At 40.3% G+C, this 18,176-nt stretch overlaps 1 pseudogene; it reads left to right on the forward strand.

The window, feature by feature from the left end:
• LOC139538272 (kinesin heavy chain-like) overlaps positions 1-17,933 on the forward strand; it is a 40,123-nt pseudogene extending 22,190 nt beyond the window's left edge.
• Positions 17,934-18,176: the final 243 nt, after the last annotated feature.

The raw sequence follows: 18,176 nt of genomic DNA on the forward strand, positions 1-18,176 counted from the left end.
ATTTTTTCGCAGTAATAGCTACTGTAAATTGGACAGTGCAGTTATATTAACAAGAATTTAAGCTTTCAGCCAATATAAGACTCTTATATGTACCGACGTTTGTTGTTTCTCTAAAATCTGTGATCTTGACATAACCGGCTGCATGATTTACAACTGTCCTGTTGACGGGACACCAATCCCTAAGAAGTTGCCTCATCACCTGTCACTTTAATCATGTCCCAATATATCCCTGGATCCTGTAGAAATGTTAGTGGTTTGTGATAGGATGTGTTGTATTTATAATAACTTTATTTGTATAGCGCTTTTCAATACAAGTAACAAATCATAATAGACGGAATGGAAGGATCGTAGACACAGATAGCAGATATTATTCTCCTCTGAACTAGGTTTCTGTACAGTTTATTTAGTGCATTTCCTCACACACTCAGTTGATGAATGTGATAAGGATGTGTAGGCACATTTAGTGAGCTAAAATCTGTCAGTGCTGTCCCTGCTGTCCCTCTCCATAACCCACAACTTACATGTTTGGTTGAGGTCCATCACTCTAACCACTGCTGCCCCCTTCCTCCCTCTCTCCTCCCTCCACCTTCTCTTCCTCCCTCTCCCCCTTTCTCCCTCCTGCCTCTATCATTCCATTTCTCCCCCCGTCTCTCCTCCCCCGCTCCCTCCCCCCTCCCTCTGTCTCATCCCTCCCTCCCTCCCTCCGTCTCAACCCTCCCTCCCTCTCCCAGGTGAGCTGTTCCAGTGGAGGAGCAGCTGAGCAGTAAGGAGAAGAAAGACAGTAGTGGTGACGCCACGGCCACACCCATGATCAACATCATAGCCCCGCCCCGTGTCCTGTTATTGGACGAGGAGAAGACCCGATACGAGGGGCTCATCACCGACATATACCAGCAGCTGGATGACAAGGTGGGTGGTGCTGGGTAGGAAGGGATGGAGCTTCCCTTTGCGAATGTTCCCAGTTTCCGATCATTCCAAGAGCACATATAGCAGGATGATTCCCTGGGGGATGAAGGTTCATGGTCATGGATGACTGGAAAGTGGCTGTGTCTGTGGTTGATGTTTTATTGATATAATTAACCACAGTTAATGTTTTTAATCATATGCAAATACTATACAATAGCATACATGCATAATTCTGTGGAATTATATTCAATCTGTTTTAATCACCCAACCATTAACTTAATGAGGGATTATTAGGTTTGTTTGCCCTAGGTCATAATGGTCTAACCAATTAACTGTTGGGAAAATGAACATATTGGTGTAAACACAAATCCCTCTCACAGTAACAGCCATAGTCCTGCATTAGCTAGCTGCCCCCCAAAAAGTGGATTACAGAATCTTGGTAAATCCAAACATGAATGCAACATTTTTGTATTGAAACATATTTTTCTTCTTTGCTCCTATCTCAGGATGATGAGATCAACCAACACAGCCAGTGGGCAGAGAAGTTCAAGGAGCAGATGATCAATCAAGATGAGGTGAGCTTATCCTACCCTATACAACACATCTCCTTCATCTAGATGAGGTGAGTTTATCCTACCCTATACAACACATCTCATTCATCTAGATGAGGTGAGCTTATCCTACCCTATACATCACATCTCCTTCATCTAGATGAGGTGAGCTTATCCAACCCTATACAACACATCTCCTTCATCTAGATGAGGTGAGCTTATCCTACCTTATACAACACATCTCCTTCATCTAGATGAGGTGAGCTTATCCTACCCTATACTACACATCTCCTTCATCTAGATGAGGTGAGTTTATCCTACCCTATACAACACATCTCCTTCATCTAGATTAGGTGAGTTTATCCTACCCTATACAACACATCTCCTTCATCTAGATGAGGTGAGTTTATCCTACCCTATACAACACATCTCCTTCATCTAGATGAGGTGAGCTTATCCTACCCTATACAACACATCTCCTTCATCTAGATGAGGTGAGCTTATCCTACCCTATACAACACATCTCCTTCATCTACATTCCGTAGTAATCATAGATTGACATGGTATAACTTGATGAGATTCAAGGTTTTCATTACATTTAATTAGTGCATTGAGCAAAGGCATACAGTGCATTCGGAAAGTATTCAGACCCCTTGAATTTTTTCCACATTTTGTTATTTTACAGCCTTATTCTAAAAAATCCTCATCAATCTACACACAATACACCATGATGACAAAGAGAAAACAGGTTATCAGAAATGTTTGCAAATATGTAAAAAAACAAAAAAAACATAAGTATTCAGACCCTTTAATATGAGACTTGAAATTGAGCTCAGGTGCATCCTGTTTCCATTGATCATCCTTGAAATGTTTCTACAACTTGTTTGGAGTCCACCTGTGGTAAATTCAATTGATTGGACATTATTTGGAAAGGCACACAGCTGTCCCACAGTTGACAGTGCATGTCAGAGCAAAAACCAAGCCACGAGGTCGAAGGAATTGTCTGTAGAGCTCCGAGACAGGATTGTGTTGAGGCACAGATCTGGGGAAGGGTACCAAAAAATGTCTGCAGCATTGAAGGTCCCCAAGAACACAGTGGCCTCCATCATTCTTAAATGAAAGAAGTTTCAAACCACCAAGACTCTTCCTAGAGCTGGCCGACCAGCCAAACTGAGCAATCGGGGAGATGACCAAGAGAGGTGACCAAGAACCCGATGGTCACTCTGACAGAGCTCCAGAGTTCATCTGTGGAGATGGGAGAAACTTCCAGAAGAACAACCATCTCTGCAGCACTCCACCAATTAGGCCTTTATGGTAGAGTGGCCAGACGGAAGCCACTCCTCAGTAAAAAGCACATGACAGCCCTCTTGAAGTTGCCAAAAGGCACCTAAAGGACTCTCAGACCATGAGAAACAAGATTCTCTGCTCTGATGAAACCAAGATTGAAGTCGTTGGCTTGAATGCCAAGCGTTACGTCTGGAGGAAACATGGGACCATCTCTACGGTGAAGCATGGTGGTGGCAGCATCATGCTGTGTGGATGTTTTTCAGCGGCAGGGACTGGGATGCTAATCAGGATCGAGGGAAAGATGAATGGAGCAAAGTACCAAGAGATGAAAACCTGCTCCAGAGCGCTCAGGACCTCAGACTGGGGTGAAGGTGCACCTTCCAACAGGACAACAACCTAAGCATGCAGCCAAGACAATGCAGGACTGGCTTCGGGACAAGTCTCTGAATGTCCTTGAGTGGCCCAGGCAGAGCCCGGACTTGAACCCGATCGAACATCTCTGGAGAGACCTAAAAATAGATTTGCAGTGACGCTCCCCATCCAACCTGACAGAGCTTGAGAGGATTTGCAGAGAGGAATGGGAGAAGCTCCCCAAATACAGGTGTGCCAAGCTTGTATCGTCATACCCAAGAAGACTCTAGGCTGTAATCGCTGCCAAAGGTGCTTCAACAAAGTACTGAGTAAAGTGTCTGAATACTTATGTAAATGTGATATTTCAGTTTTTTATTTTTATACATTTACAAAAAATAAAAATAAAACAGTTTTTCCTTTGTCATTATGGGGTAGATTGATGAGGGGAAAAAAATATTTAATCCATTTTAGAATAAGGTTGTAACTTAACAAAATGTGGAAAACGTCAAGGGGTCTGAAAACTTTCCTAATGCACTGTACATGTTTTTAGAGTGCAAAACATTTTAGTTTGTGTTTATTGCCATCTAGTGGTCAGAAATGTATCTGCATTAGATATAAATCGGGTAGAGCTTTGTTTCTTCTGGCAAAGTGCAAGCTATGAACATGATGTAGTAGTAGAATTAGTCACTCAGTAAGCTGCCTACTCTGTGAGTGATATCAGATACAAGTGTTCTTTCCTTAAAGCTGCAATTACCTTTCCTTAATGTTTTTAAGCAGTGATTACCTTTCCTTCATGTTTTCTAAAGCAGTGATTACCTTTCCTTAATGTTTTTTAAAGCAGTGCATACCTTTCCCAAATGACTGATGATTGGCTGAGAGAAATTGATGATAAAAAGATTGGGGGGGCTGTTTTGTTGGACTTCAGGGCAGCTTTTGACATTATCGATCATAGTCTGCTGCTGGAAGAAACGTATGCATTATGGCTTTACAACCCCTGCTATATTGTGGATAAAAAGTTACCTGTCTAGCAGAACACAGACGGTGTTCTTTAATGCTTCTCCAACATAATCCAGGTAGAATCAGAAATGCCCCAGGGCAGATGTCTATATTTTGAATTCTTTTTACACTTTTTTGGTTACTACATGATTCCATATGTGTTATTTCACAGTTTTGATGTCTTCACTATTATTCTACAATGTGTGTCCAAACTTTTGACTGGTACTGTATGTGGTAGTAGAGTAGGGGTCTGAGTGCACACACTTAATGTGTTGTGAAATCTGTTGTGAATGTATTGTAATGTTATTAAAATTGTATAGCTGCCTTAATTTTGCTGGACCACAGGAAGAGTAGCTGTTGCCTTGGCAGTAGCTAATGGGGGATCCATAAAAAATACAAATACAAATGTTTTTTAAAGCAGTGAATACCTTTCCTTAATGGTTTTTAAAGCAGTGATTACCTTTCCTTAATGGTTTTTAAAACAGTGATTACCTTTCTTTAATGGTTTTTAAATCAGTGATTACCTTTCTTTAATGTTTTTTTAAATCAGTGATTACCTTTCTTTAATGTTTTTTAAAGCAGTGATTACCTTTCTTTAATGGTTTTTAAATCAGTGATGACCTTTCTTTAATGGTTTTGTAAATCAGTGATTACCTTTCTTTAATGTTTTTTAAAATCAGTGATTACCTTTCTTTAATGTTTTTTAAAGCAGTGATTACCTTTCTTGAATGGTTTTTAAATCAGTGATTACCTTTCTTTAATGTTTTTTAAAGCAGTGATTACCTTTCTTTAATGGTTTTTTAAAGCAGTGATTACCTTTCTTTAATGGTTTTTAAAGCAGTGATTACCTTTCTTTAATGGTTTTTAAATCAGTGATTACCTTTCTTTACTGGTTTTTTAAATCAGTGATTACCTTTCTTTAATGTTTTTTAAAGCAGTGATTACCTTTCTTTAATGTTTTTTAAAGCAGTGATTACCTTTCTTTAATGTTTTTTAAAGCAGTGATTACCTTTCTTTAATGTTTTTTTAAAGCAGTGATTACCTTTCTTTAATGGTTTTTAAAGCAGTGATTACCTTTCTTTAATGGTTTTTAAATCAGTGATTACCTTTCTTTAATGGTTTTTTAAATCAGTGATTACCTTTCTTTAATGGATTTTTAAATCACTGATGACCTTTCTTTAATGTTTTTTAAAGCAGTGATTACCTTTCTTTAATGGTTTTTAAATCAGTGATTACCTTTCTTTAATGTTTTTTAAAGCAGTGATTACCATTCTTTAATGTTTTTTAAAGCAGTGATTACCTTTCTTTAATGTTTTTTAAAGCAGTGATTACCTTTCTTTAATGTTTTTTTAAAGCAGTGATTACCTTTCTTTAATGGTTTTTTAAAGCAGTGATTACCTTTCTTTAATGGTTTGTAAATCAGTGATTACCTTTCTTTAATGTTTTTTAAAGCAGTGATTACCATTCTTTAATGGTTTTTAAAGCAGTGATTACCATTCCTTAATGGTTTTTAAAGCAGTGATTACCTTTCTTTAATGGTTTTTAAAGCAGTGATTACCTTTCTTTAATGGTTTTTAAATCAGTGATTACCTTTCTTTAATGGTTTTTTAAATCAGTGATTACCGTTCTTTAATGTTTTATAAAGCAGTAATTACCTTTCTTTAATGGTTTTTAAATCAGTGATTACCTTTCTTTAATGTTTTTTAAAGCAGTGATTACCTTTCTTTAATGTTTTTTTAAATCAGTGATTACCTTTCTTTAATGTTTTTTAAAGCAGTGATTACCTTTCTTTAATGGTTTTTAAAGCAGTGATTACCTTTCTTTAAGGGTTTTTAAAGCAGTGATTACCTTTCTTTAATGTTTTTTTAAATCAGTGATTACCTTTCTTTAATGGTTTTTAAAGCAGTGATTACCTTTCTTTAATGGTTTTTAAATCAGTGATTACCTTTCTTTAATGGTTTTTTAAATCAGTGATTACCTTTCTTTAATGGTTTTTTAAATCACTGATTACCTTTCTTTAATGTTTTTTAAAGCAGTGATTACCTTTCTTTAATGGTTTTTAAATCAGTGATTACCTTTCTTTAATGTTTTTTAAAGCAGTGATTACCATTCTTTAATGGTTTTTAAAGCAGTGATTACCATTCCTTAATGGTTTTTAAAGCAGTGATTACCTTTCTTTAATGGTTTTTAAAGCAGTGATTACCTTTCTTTAATGGTTTTTAAATCAGTGATTACCTTTCTTTAATGGTTTTTTAAATCAGTGATTACCGTTCTTTAATGTTTTATAAAGCAGTAATTACCTTTCTTTAATGGTTTTTAAATCAGTGATTACCTTTCTTTAATGTTTTTTAAAGCAGTGATTACCTTTCTTTAATGGTTTTTTAAAGCAGTGATTACCTTTCTTTAATGTTTTTTAAAGCAGTGATTACCATTCTTTAATGGTTTTTAAAGCAGTGATTACCATTCCTTAATGGTTTTTAAAGCAGTGATTACCTTTCTTTAATGGTTTTTAAAGCAGTGATTACCTTTCTTTAATGGTTTTTAAATCAGTGATTACCTTTCTTTAATGGTTTTTTAAATCAGTGATTACCGTTCTTTAATGTTTCATAAAGCAGTAATTACCTTTCTTTAATGGTTTTTAAATCAGTGATTACCTTTCTTTAATGTTTTTTAAAGCAGTGATTACCTTTCTTTAATGGTTTTTTAAAGCAGTGATTACCTTTCTTTAATGTTTTTTAAAGCAGTGATTACCTTTCTTTAATGGTTTTTAAAGCAGTGATTACCTTTCTTTAAGGGTTTTTAAAGCAGTGATTACCTTTCTTTAATGTTTTTTTAAATCAGTGATTACCTTTCTTTAATGTTTTTTTAAATCAGTGATTACCTTTCTTTAATGTTTTTTAAAGCAGTGATTACCTTTCTTTAATGGTTTGTAAATCAGTGATTACCTTTCTTTAATGTTTTTTAAAGCAGTGATTACCATTCTTTAATGGTATTTAAAGCAGTGATTACCATTCCTTAATGGTTTTTAAAGCAGTGATTACCTTTCTTTCATGTTTTTTGAAGCAGTGATTACCTTTCCTTAAGAGAACGAGAACCGCTCCAATAACCACTCAGTGAGGATCTCAACCAGAAGACTGTGAGTCACTCTGGGAGGAGACGAGATGGGTTCTAATAGTTCTGGTTGTGGGTTTGATTTCCGCATGGCCCACATAAAGTGAATATACTGTTTACATTGATGTGTCACTGTCAAGGTTGACAGGTTTGGAAGTGGCTTTGGACAGGTGAGGAGGGCGCAGTGAGGAGGACATATACGACAAGTTATGTGTAGGAGTAAAGATTGCTGTTGTGTACAGCTGAGAGGATTTGGGGAAAGGGTAGGGCTGGGGTCATAATCGAAGTACTCTGTAGGTCCACTCATCTGTCCACTTCTAAATCCGTCAATGTTGTCTGTGTGTCTCAGACCACTCTGGCGGGGTTACAGAGGGAGCTGACCAGTCTACAGGAGCTCAGTAGTCATCATAAGAAGAGAGCAGCAGAGATTCTCAGTCTACTGCTCCGAGACCTCAGTGAGAGGAGGCATCATCGGCACCAGTGACCTCAAGGCTGTAAGGACACACAATTAAACAATTACGCAATTAGAATCATACACACATATACACACTGTTATTTAGACAGACATAAACTGTTTGTAACAGGTAATCATACACACGTACACACACACACACACACACACACACACACACACACACACACACACACACACACACACACACACACACACACACACACACACACACTCAGTCCTGATCTCTCTGCTCTTCAGATGATGGAGGTGAATGAGGTCATCGAGGAGGAGTTCACCATGGCTCGTCTCTACATCAGTAAGATGAAGTCAGAGGTCAAGTCTCTGGTGAACCGCAGCTGGAGAGCTCCCTGGCCGACACCTCCCGCAGGATGCAGGCCAATGAGAAGGAGCTGACCTCCTGTCAGTTACTCATCGCCCAGGTAACCAGGAAGTGGATTTAACATCCATTTCTATATCTTGAAAAAAGAGAATATTTTCCTTTATTCAGTAGACTATTGTGTTCATGCAGCTTGGTTGGAAAGTGAGACAGTGTCAGCATTATTTTCCTCAGCTGTTAACCCTGTCCCTGCCTGATGGGGTCCTCCATGCAGCACCGGGCTAAGATCACGTCTCTGACAGACTCCATGCAGAACGTAGAGCAGAAGAAGAGACAGTTAGAGGAGACCCAGGACTCCCTCGTGGAGGAGGTTTAGGCTCTACACACACAGGCTGAGAAACGCGGAGAGACCCCCCAAACACAAACAAGCCTGTCATCAATCATTACGTCACTTGAACAAAACAAACAATGTCTCTTGCTTTGTCTCCACAGACAAAATGAAGGAGGGGCATGTGATGGATAAACAGAAGGAGCACCTGACCAAACTGCAGGATGCAGTAGGGATGAAGGTAAAGATCTCTCTCTCTCTCTCATCCTCCCTCTCTCCCCTCCTCCCATCCCTCCCCTTTATCCCCCTTTCTTTTTTTCCCCACTCTTCAAATTCCTGTGAAAGGTAAATCAATTCAACTTGACCCTTGACCCTGTGTTCCCTTCTGCACCCTATAGAAGACCCTAGAGGAACAGATGGAGAACCATAGAGAGGTCCATCAGAAGCAGCTGTCCCGTCTGAGAGACGAGATCGACCACAATCAGAGGGTCCTGGAAGAGCTCAAGGAGTAAGAGAGATTTTATTTGTTTCGTTTGCAGGTCTTTTTCAAGTCCCATTTCAGGTAGTGAACACAGTCCCAGGAGATAATTACGGCATGTACAGTATAGCATTGATTTGTACTCTACTGTATACAACCCATCTGCTCTCCTCTAGTCTAAACCAGGACCTTCAGCTGGAACAGAGGAAGCTGCAGTCAGACTATGACAAACTGAAGGCTGAGGAGCAGCAGAAGGACGAGCAACTGCAGAAACTTGTGCAAGTCTATTTATTACAGTATCTACCACAGTTGTGTTTGGTTCTCCTCAGACATGGTCATAGCATAATCAGAACATGGCCATAACCCCCTAGAGTCGATTTCTGCAGACCCACAGAAATCTAATTGGCATGAGAAAAAAATATCCATCAAAATTAATTTAAGCTAGAGATTGGATGTGTCTCAATCCACCACATCTGCATCTGCAGTGAAAGGTGGCAGAGCTAAAGCAGTGTTTGTCATCCCGAAAATCAGTCTTCTCACTGTAGCATCTGAACGGTTTGGCCTACAACACTATTATGACCCCTCTATGGAAAGGTGTGACTCTCACGAACACGACAGGGTTCTCTACAACCCCCACACGCGTCTTGGGACTCGGCTGAAGTAAAACAAAAATAAATCGTTTCCTGATCTTTTTTATATCTCTCAGATATAGAACAGACACTTCAGGACGAACTTCCTTTAGATTTTTGTGGGGGGACAATCTGTTGTTCCATGTAGTGAATCTGCTATTCAATGCGTTTGTATGGGCTAATAGCAGTAAGGCCAAATGCAATGTTTCATCAAACCATTTTTTTTTAATACTTCAAGGGGTCTTAAAACTCAACATCCAATAGCTAAATGGTCCTTGGTATGACCTTATTAAAACATTTCCATATGTCAGCTTAGTAGCCCCCCCCCCTCCCTCCACCCCTCAGGCTTAGACTGTACAGATGGGCCATAGCATGGTCATAACATGGTCAGAACCCCATCAGTCCTCTGCGTGTCTCTGCTGTAGCTTCATGAATGAGATGTCGAGAGCAGGCCAAGGAGGTTCTGAAGGGTCTAGGAGACACTGTGCTGAGTGGAGTTAACATAATGTAGTCAATCTGACTGTTACTTGTGCTGGCTTTAAAAAAAAAAGACATCTCAGGTGTTGATTGATGTTGAACTCATTGACGATGAGAGATTTGTCCCTTACTCCAGGCCAAGGAGCTTCAGACTCCTGCACAACCTGCGCAGGCTCTTCATCCAAGAGCTGACCTCCCACGTCAGCATGGTAAGTACAGGAAGGATAGGCTATTTGGGGGAGAAATCTCCGTAAATCTCAGCTGCAATGTTTCCACTCTGTAAACTATCACATATTCACCCATTCGTGGGCATGCTGTATGCCTTATATCATCCAGCGTTCTATGCTGACAACTAACAGGCTGTTGTTTGGTTCAGTGTTATCACTATCTAAAACCAGCTGACAACTACCAGGCTGTTGTTTGGTTCAGTGTTATCACTATCTAAAACCAGCTGACAACTACCAGGCTGTTGTTTGGTTCAGTGTTATCACTATCTAAAACCAGCTGACAACTACCAGGCTGTTGTTTGGTTCAGTGTCATCACTACCTAAAACCAGCTGACAACTACCAGGCTGTTGTTTGGTTCAGTGTCATCACTATCTAAAACCAGCTGACAACTACCAGGCTGTTGTTTGGTTCAGTGTCATCACTATCTAAAACCAGCTGACAACTACCAGGCTGTTGTTTGGTTCAGTGTCATCACTACCTAAAACCAGCTGACAACTACCAGGCTGTTGTTTGGTTCAGTGTCATCACTATCTAAAACCAGCTGACAACTACCAGGCTGTTGTTTGGTTCAGTGTCATCACTACCTAAAACCAGCTGACAACTACCAGGCTGTTGTTTGGTTCAGTGTTATCACTATCTAAAACCAGTTGACAACTACCAGGCTGTTGTTTGGTTCAGTGTCATCACTACCTAAAACCAGCTGACAACTACCAGGCTGTTGTTTGGTTCAGTGTTATCACTATCTAAAACCAGCTGACAACTACCAGGCTGTTGTTTGGTTCAGTGTTATCACTATCTAAAACCAGCTGACAACTACCAGGCTGTTGTTTGGTTCAGTGTCATCACTACCTAAAACCAGCTGACAACTACCAGGCTGTTGTTTGGTTCAGTGTTATCACTATCTAAAACCAGCTGACAACTACCAGGCTGTTGTTTGGTTCAGTGTTATCACTATCTAAAACCAGCTGACAACTACCAGGCTGTTGTTTGGTTCAGTGTTATCACTATCTAAAACCAGCTGACAACTACCAGGCTGTTGTTTGGTTCAGTGTCATCACTATCTAAAACCAGCTGACAACTACCAGGCTGTTGTTTGGTTCAGTGTCATCACTACCTAAAACCAGCTGACAACTACCAGGCTGTTGTTTGGTTCAGTGTTATCACTACCTAAAACCAGCTGACAACTACCAGGCTGTTGTTTGGTTCAGTGTCATCACTATCTAAAACCAGCTGACAACTACCAGGCTGTTGTTTGGTTCAGTGTTATCACTATCTAAAACCAGCTGACAACTACCAGGCTGTTGTTTGGTTCAGTGTCATCACTATCTAAAACCAGCTGACAACTACCAGGCTGTTGTTTGGTTCAGTGTCATCACTATCTAAAACCAGCTGACAACTACCAGGCTGTTGTTTGGTTCAGTGTCATCACTATCTAAAACCAGCTGACAACTACCAGGCTGTTGTTTGGTTCAGTGTCATCACTATCTAAAACCAGCTGACAACTACCAGGCTGTTGTTTGGTTCAGTGTCATCACTATCTAAAACCAGCTGACAACTACCAGGCTGTTGTTTGGTTTAGTGTCATCACTATCTAAAACCAGCTGACAACTACCAGGCTGTTGTTTGGTTCAGTGTTATCACTATCTAAAACCAGCTGACAACTACCAGGCTGTTGTTTGGTTCAGTGTCATCACTATCTAAAACCAGCTGACAACTACCAGGCTGTTGTTTGGTTCAGTGTTATCACTATCTAAAACCAGCTGACAACTACCAGGCTGTTGTTTGGTTCAGTGTCATCACTATCTAAAACCAGCTGACAACTACCAGGCTGTTGTTTGGTTCAGTGTCATCACTATCTAAAACCAGCTGACAACTACCAGGCTGTTGTTTGGTTCAGTGTCATCACTATCTAAAACCAGCTGACAACTACCAGGCTGTTGTTTGGTTCAGTGTTATCACTATCTAAAACCAGCTGACAACTACCAGGCTGTTGTTTGGTTCAGTGTCATCACTATCTAAAACCAGCTGACAACTACCAGGCTGTTGTTTGGTTCAGTGTTATCACTATCTAAAACCAGAAGAGGAAGGCAAACCACGAAACAAATAGACTTTAGAAACCACTTTTTCAGACATGTATTGTAAATGTCAGCAGTTGTGATGTGTCCCTCCCTGCTGGGGAAGGTGACATCACTCTGGTCTCACAGTGTAAAGCGCTGCAGGCTGTATTTGATGACACGGTGTTTGCTGTTACTGATTTGTGTAGGGCTGTTTCCTTTAGGAAATTACTGAATGTGTCTGTTCTCACACTAAAGTCCCATATGGGAATGTTGACATTTATTCATGTGTAAGTTGTGTGAAGCAAGTGCTTGGATGGGGTTTGTTCATAGCCTATGTTATGCAAGGAATTCACTTAGTAAGTATGTTGTGTGAAGTAACTTCCCTGTTTCTGTCCAATCAGAGTGCAGAGATGGATAATGATGAGGCTGGGGGCCGTCTGGCTCAGAGACAGGATCACCTTCCTGGAGAACAACCTGGAGCAGCTTACCAAGGTCCACAAACACGTACGACACACACACACACACACACACACACACACACACACACACACACACACACACACACACACACACACACACACACACACACACACACACACACACACACACACACACACACACACACACACACACATAACACGTACACCCATTCATACATACTATATACACAAGCATACACACTCACATTCAATCCTCATATATGCTGCTGCTACTCTGTTTATCATAAATCCTGATGCCTGGTCACCTTACCCCAATACATATCTACCTCTATCACTCCAGCATCTCTGCACATTGTAAATATGGTAAATGTTTTTCTTATTTCTAGTTCTCGTGTGTTTTTTTCTACTTGATTTTATAGTACTTCTGATATCGATTACTGCATAGTTTGGAAAGAGCTGGCAAGAAAGGCATTTCACTGTACCTGCGCACGTGACAATAAAACGTGAAACTTGAAACACACACATAACAGAACTTCATATCCCCCCTGTCTCTTCTCTCCAGTTGGTGCGTGATAACGCTGACCTGCACTGTGAGCTTCCCAAGCTGGAGAAGCGTCTGCGGGCGTCTGCGGGCCACTGCCGAGAGGGTAAAATTCAAGTGTGCCTTGAATTCTAAATAAATCACTTACAGTGTCACCAGCAAAGCACCCCCACACCATCACACCTCCTCCTCCATGCTTCACGGTGGGAACCACACATGCGGAGATAATCCGTTCACCTACTCTGCGTCTCACAAAGACACGGCGGTTGGAACCAGAAGTCAAACATTTTGACATTTTGATCTCCTTCCATACCTGTCCAGTGGATTGTGCCGGGCAATGGCGCCCTCGTCTGGTTGTATTGAGAACGTGACCTGTTGGCACCTTTTCTCTGCTGCTCAGTGTAATATGCTGCGTCACTCACTTGCATTCCATGTTATTGGCCCGACTGACGTCTTTTCACCAAAAATCTTTATTTTACTTGCGCATCCTGTTGTACCTCTGTTTGAAATCAATTATGTTGTCCATCGTTGCAACCGAAATGTCTCTAGTAACACTGTCAAAATTTGAATATGTCTTTCTCTTCTTTAAGAAACACAGAATCCAGTGCTCTGATCAAAGTTCCCATACCGTCATCCTTGTTCAAATCCTCCAGGGATATTTCCAGTGCTGTATCTCTCGCTCTTCCCTCAAGCAATAATACCACCGCGAGTGCTTGCTTTTTATCGTCCAGATTAGTAACCCGTGTCCAGATTCCAAGTAAATTTTTCCAACTTTCATACGACCTCTTCTCGTCGAAGCGAGGTGGCACATTGTAGTTATTAACCATCCTCTGCTACCAATGTTAACTCAAAATGACACAACGACTAGGCTCCAGTTGAACAACGTTTGCTTCACCGTATTACCACAGTACATAGTCGCCATCACACTCTGGACAGGTCCATCTCCAGTCAGACTACTGCGCAGGCGTACTAATAACAGAGTGATAGCACTGTAATAACAGAAATATAGGGATACTTAAAACATGAACTTAACACTTAGTGAGGTCAAACAGGTGGGTGTGCTTAGCGATTGCTCCAGAAAGCTTAGTAGTTCACTTCTCTCTGATAGACTCCAATGACCTTTCCAAGTTTCCAAAGTCCTACTTCCCACACTGCTCAATTTTCAACAGCCAGATTGAAACAATACACCTCTTGAACGCTTGATTCATCCAAATCACATCTTAGAAGAAATGACTGTGGTAGAACCCTGTGCCCAGCTGTGTGGCCACGTCTCTTTGTGTCATGCGTTTAGCATGAATTAATCATATTGGTCTCATTGATGTTGGACTCTGGTTTTGGCCCACTCTGGTGCTGTTGGCCTTTGAAAAAATTAATGACAGTCAGGATGAAGTTTCAAAGGCTTTAATTCAGGCTTGAACCAGCTTGAGTTTTACAGAGAAAGCCAAAGGCCTCACTGACATCTGTGCTGGTGCCAATAGCCATGTCAGGACCAAAGCATTCACTCTATTCTAGAAACAAGTACAAGAGATTTAAATATTAAAGAGCATTAAGTCTCGCACACATCGCACTGAATATGGATCTAGCATTCGTCGGCCGATCGTTCAGCGCGCTGTGTTTTATGGAGCACCGGCTGTAGATGTCTAACTGCCGACATTGTTCATGCGATTCTACATGTAAAATCGGTTCACACTCGTTTGTCAAATTACCTTCAGACGTGCTAAGTACTCTCGGCCATCAAAAGCTATTGGTGTCTCGGAGCCCTTAGGGTCCCCAGGAAAGTGTTCAGAGGCACTTTAGCCTCTAAATCTCAAATGTAAAGTTCAGTATTGGTCCAAAAGGGGGCAGCACATGTCTATAAAATCAGAACTGTGTTTTTGTCCCTTTCATAACCTCATGCTATGGATATACTGTGCATCACCGATCTTATGCTATTAACTCACACTTACAGTGCAATATTAGTCAATAGACCCATAAACAATATATTCTGAGTCTCCCTAAGTCTGTCTCTCTTTTGTTTTTTAATAGCAGCAGGTGGTAGCTGGTTTTTCCTGTTGGATGTACAGATCTCTCCGTTCTGGACCTGAACCCACACTGGGATGTCTTGGATACTCTCTTTCTCCATGGACCTGTCTTTCTAACCACTGGGAACAATCCTCCTTTCCTTCTCTAACCACTCTGCCTTTACTGGGACTTCAGACTCCTCATTCCCAAAAAAACACTCTGTACGCCAGATATCCTTATTAAGGTCTCCTCTCCTCATGGCCAAGAGGAAAGAGAGGCTCCTTAATGCTGAACTTTTCATCTCTATCTTCTCCTTGAATCGCACTTACTCTACCTCTGCGTCTGGTGCTCTCTCTCTCTCTCTCTCTCTCTCTCTCTCTCTCTCTCTCTCTCTCTCTCTCTCTCTCTCTCTCTCTCTCTCTCTCTCTCTCTCTCTCTCTCTCTCTCTCTCTCTCTTTCTCTCTCTTTCTCTCTCTCTTTCTCTCTCGCTCTTTCTCTCTCTCTTTCTCTCTCTCTCTGAGTGAAATTGTGTAATGAACTACTACTGTATGTTGTTGAGGTTCCTCTCTCTCTGACGCCCGTTCAGTGTTGTATCTTGTGAAACAGGCTGGTTTTCCTATAAGAGAAATTATGAGAAAAGATGGCTTGGAGGGTCACATTGAATATGGTTGTTTAGGGGTTTCTGCCTGACACCAATACCCTCAAAAACACTAGAATGGCCAAAGACGTTGTTAAAGATTAAAACTGTTTTTAAAAAACTGACACTGTTAGGATTGTAGTGTGTTTTAGAACTCACATGGTGTTACTGATGGCTCTCTGGATCACTTTCAATAGTAGATGTTAGTGTTTTGAAAGGAGCATAACAATTTTTTTGATTTCATTATTTACACAACTTTGATATCGGCTATTTATTTTATACATTTTATTTATGCAACATTGATGTTAGACATTTGAAAATTTGCTTTGACAATATCACACACCAGTGAAGCAACATGAAGAGTTTATGATCAGAGATGACTAATCTACTTTATATATACAGTATGTTTCTCATATGTGTTTGAGAAGCACATGGTTACGATACAGAACAACTATCTCATTGTGAACTTTTAGAATTCCAATTATGTATCCAATATGTGTTTAATCATTGTCAAGCTACAGTAGCAACAGTCTAAAACAGCATTGGTGCATAAATTGTTGAGAGACAACCTTGAATTTCTTCTTAGGTTTCAGGGGGAGTTGAATCTTTTAATATGTGTCACATGCAAACCGAGTCGAAATACGGGAATGAGGTGATACGAAGCCAAAACTGAGGGATCATACAGCTTAGGAAAATATTAAACTGTGAGGAATTAGAACTAAAAGATAGTTTTTCTATTCCTTCCTTTGCTGGATTTCGTGTTGGTGTTTTAGACTAGAACTTTTCGCATTCCAGGCTGTTTTTTAAAGCAGAGTGCATTGTGAATAACTGACCTTTTGTAAATTAAGGTATAGAAACACGGACCAAAAAGATTATTGAATACCTGTGGTATTCCGAAGTTGATGAGATGATGAGACCTGTGATTGGTTGGTTCTGCCATGATGCTGATCATCCAATCAGCACATCTTCCAGTGTATGGGTTGTCTGAACTGGAGTATTTGAGTTATAGGGTTTATCAGGGATTTCATGTTTGGTCTTTTTGGATTTACGCTCTCCCCTCGAAAGAAGTACCGCAATCAGAATGGTTTATAAATGATGAATGGTTGTCATTGTTATCACTGGTCTATTTCCTCCATGTCACTTGTCCACTTGTGATCCACTTGTATTCACAGTGCTAAGTGATAGTCAGACAAATGTTTATGTAGATATAGGCTCTGTCTAATGTATCAAATGAAGTGCTTTGTTGATATCGATGCTTTGTTGATGTCGATGCTTTGTTGATATCGATGCTTTGTTGATGTCGATGCTTTGCTGATGTCGATGCTTTGCTGATATCGATGCTTTGCTGATATCGATGCTTTGTTGATGTCGATGCTTTGTTGATGTCGATGCTTTGCTGATGTCGATGCTTTGCTGATATCGATGCTTTGTTGATATCGATGCTTTGTTGATGTCGATGCTTTGTTGATGTCGATGCTTTGTTGATGTCGATGCTTTGTTGATATCGATGCTTTGTTGATGTCGATGCTTTGTTGATGTCGATGCTTTGTTGATATCGATGCTTTGTTGATGTCGATGCTTTGCTGATGTCGATGCTTTGCTGATATCGATGCTTTGTTGATGTCGATGCTTTGTTGATATCGATGCTTTGTTGATGTCGATGCTTTGCTGATGTCGATGCTTTGTTGATATCGATGCTTTGTTGATGTCGATGCTTTGTTGATGTCGATGCTTTGTTGATGTCGATGCTTTGTTGATGTCGATGCTTTGTTGATGTCGATGCTTTGTTGATGTCGATGCTTTGTTGATGTCGATGCTTTGTTGATATCGATGCTTTGTTGATATCGATGCTTTGTTGATATTGATGCTTCTTTCATTCTAGTTCACAAAGGCAAGTATTTTGCTGAAGTTTGTACGTGGTTAAAAAAAAATGCAGTCTCAAATAGCCCACCACGTTATGCTGTTGTGAAATGTGTTCTACTACGGTATCTTTGAACAGGGTATATGGCATTCTTTCACCCTTCATACTTGCTTCCTGGTGAAAGTCATCAATTTATTTATGTTCCTGATTTGATGTCTTATAAATATGATTGACCTGTCCTTAAGGTATTATCATGATGACTGCTGTCTTCTGTTAAAATACTGCGCTAAACGTCATTTCCTGTTTTTAATTTAATTTATCTGATCGCCTCTCTCTCTCTGTCTCTCTCTGTCTCTCTCTGTCTCTCTCTCTCTCTCTCTCTCTCTCTCTCTCTCTCTCTCTCTCTCTCTCTCTCTCTCTCTCTCTCTCTCTCTCTCTCTCTCTCTCTCTCTCTCTCTCTCTCTCTCCAAGTGTCTTTGGGCACTGTTAGTAGGCCTAACTCTTTG

This window comes from Salvelinus alpinus, chromosome 14, assembly GCF_045679555.1.
Source record: "Salvelinus alpinus chromosome 14, SLU_Salpinus.1, whole genome shotgun sequence".
NCBI lineage: Eukaryota > Metazoa > Chordata > Actinopteri > Salmoniformes > Salmonidae > Salvelinus > Salvelinus alpinus.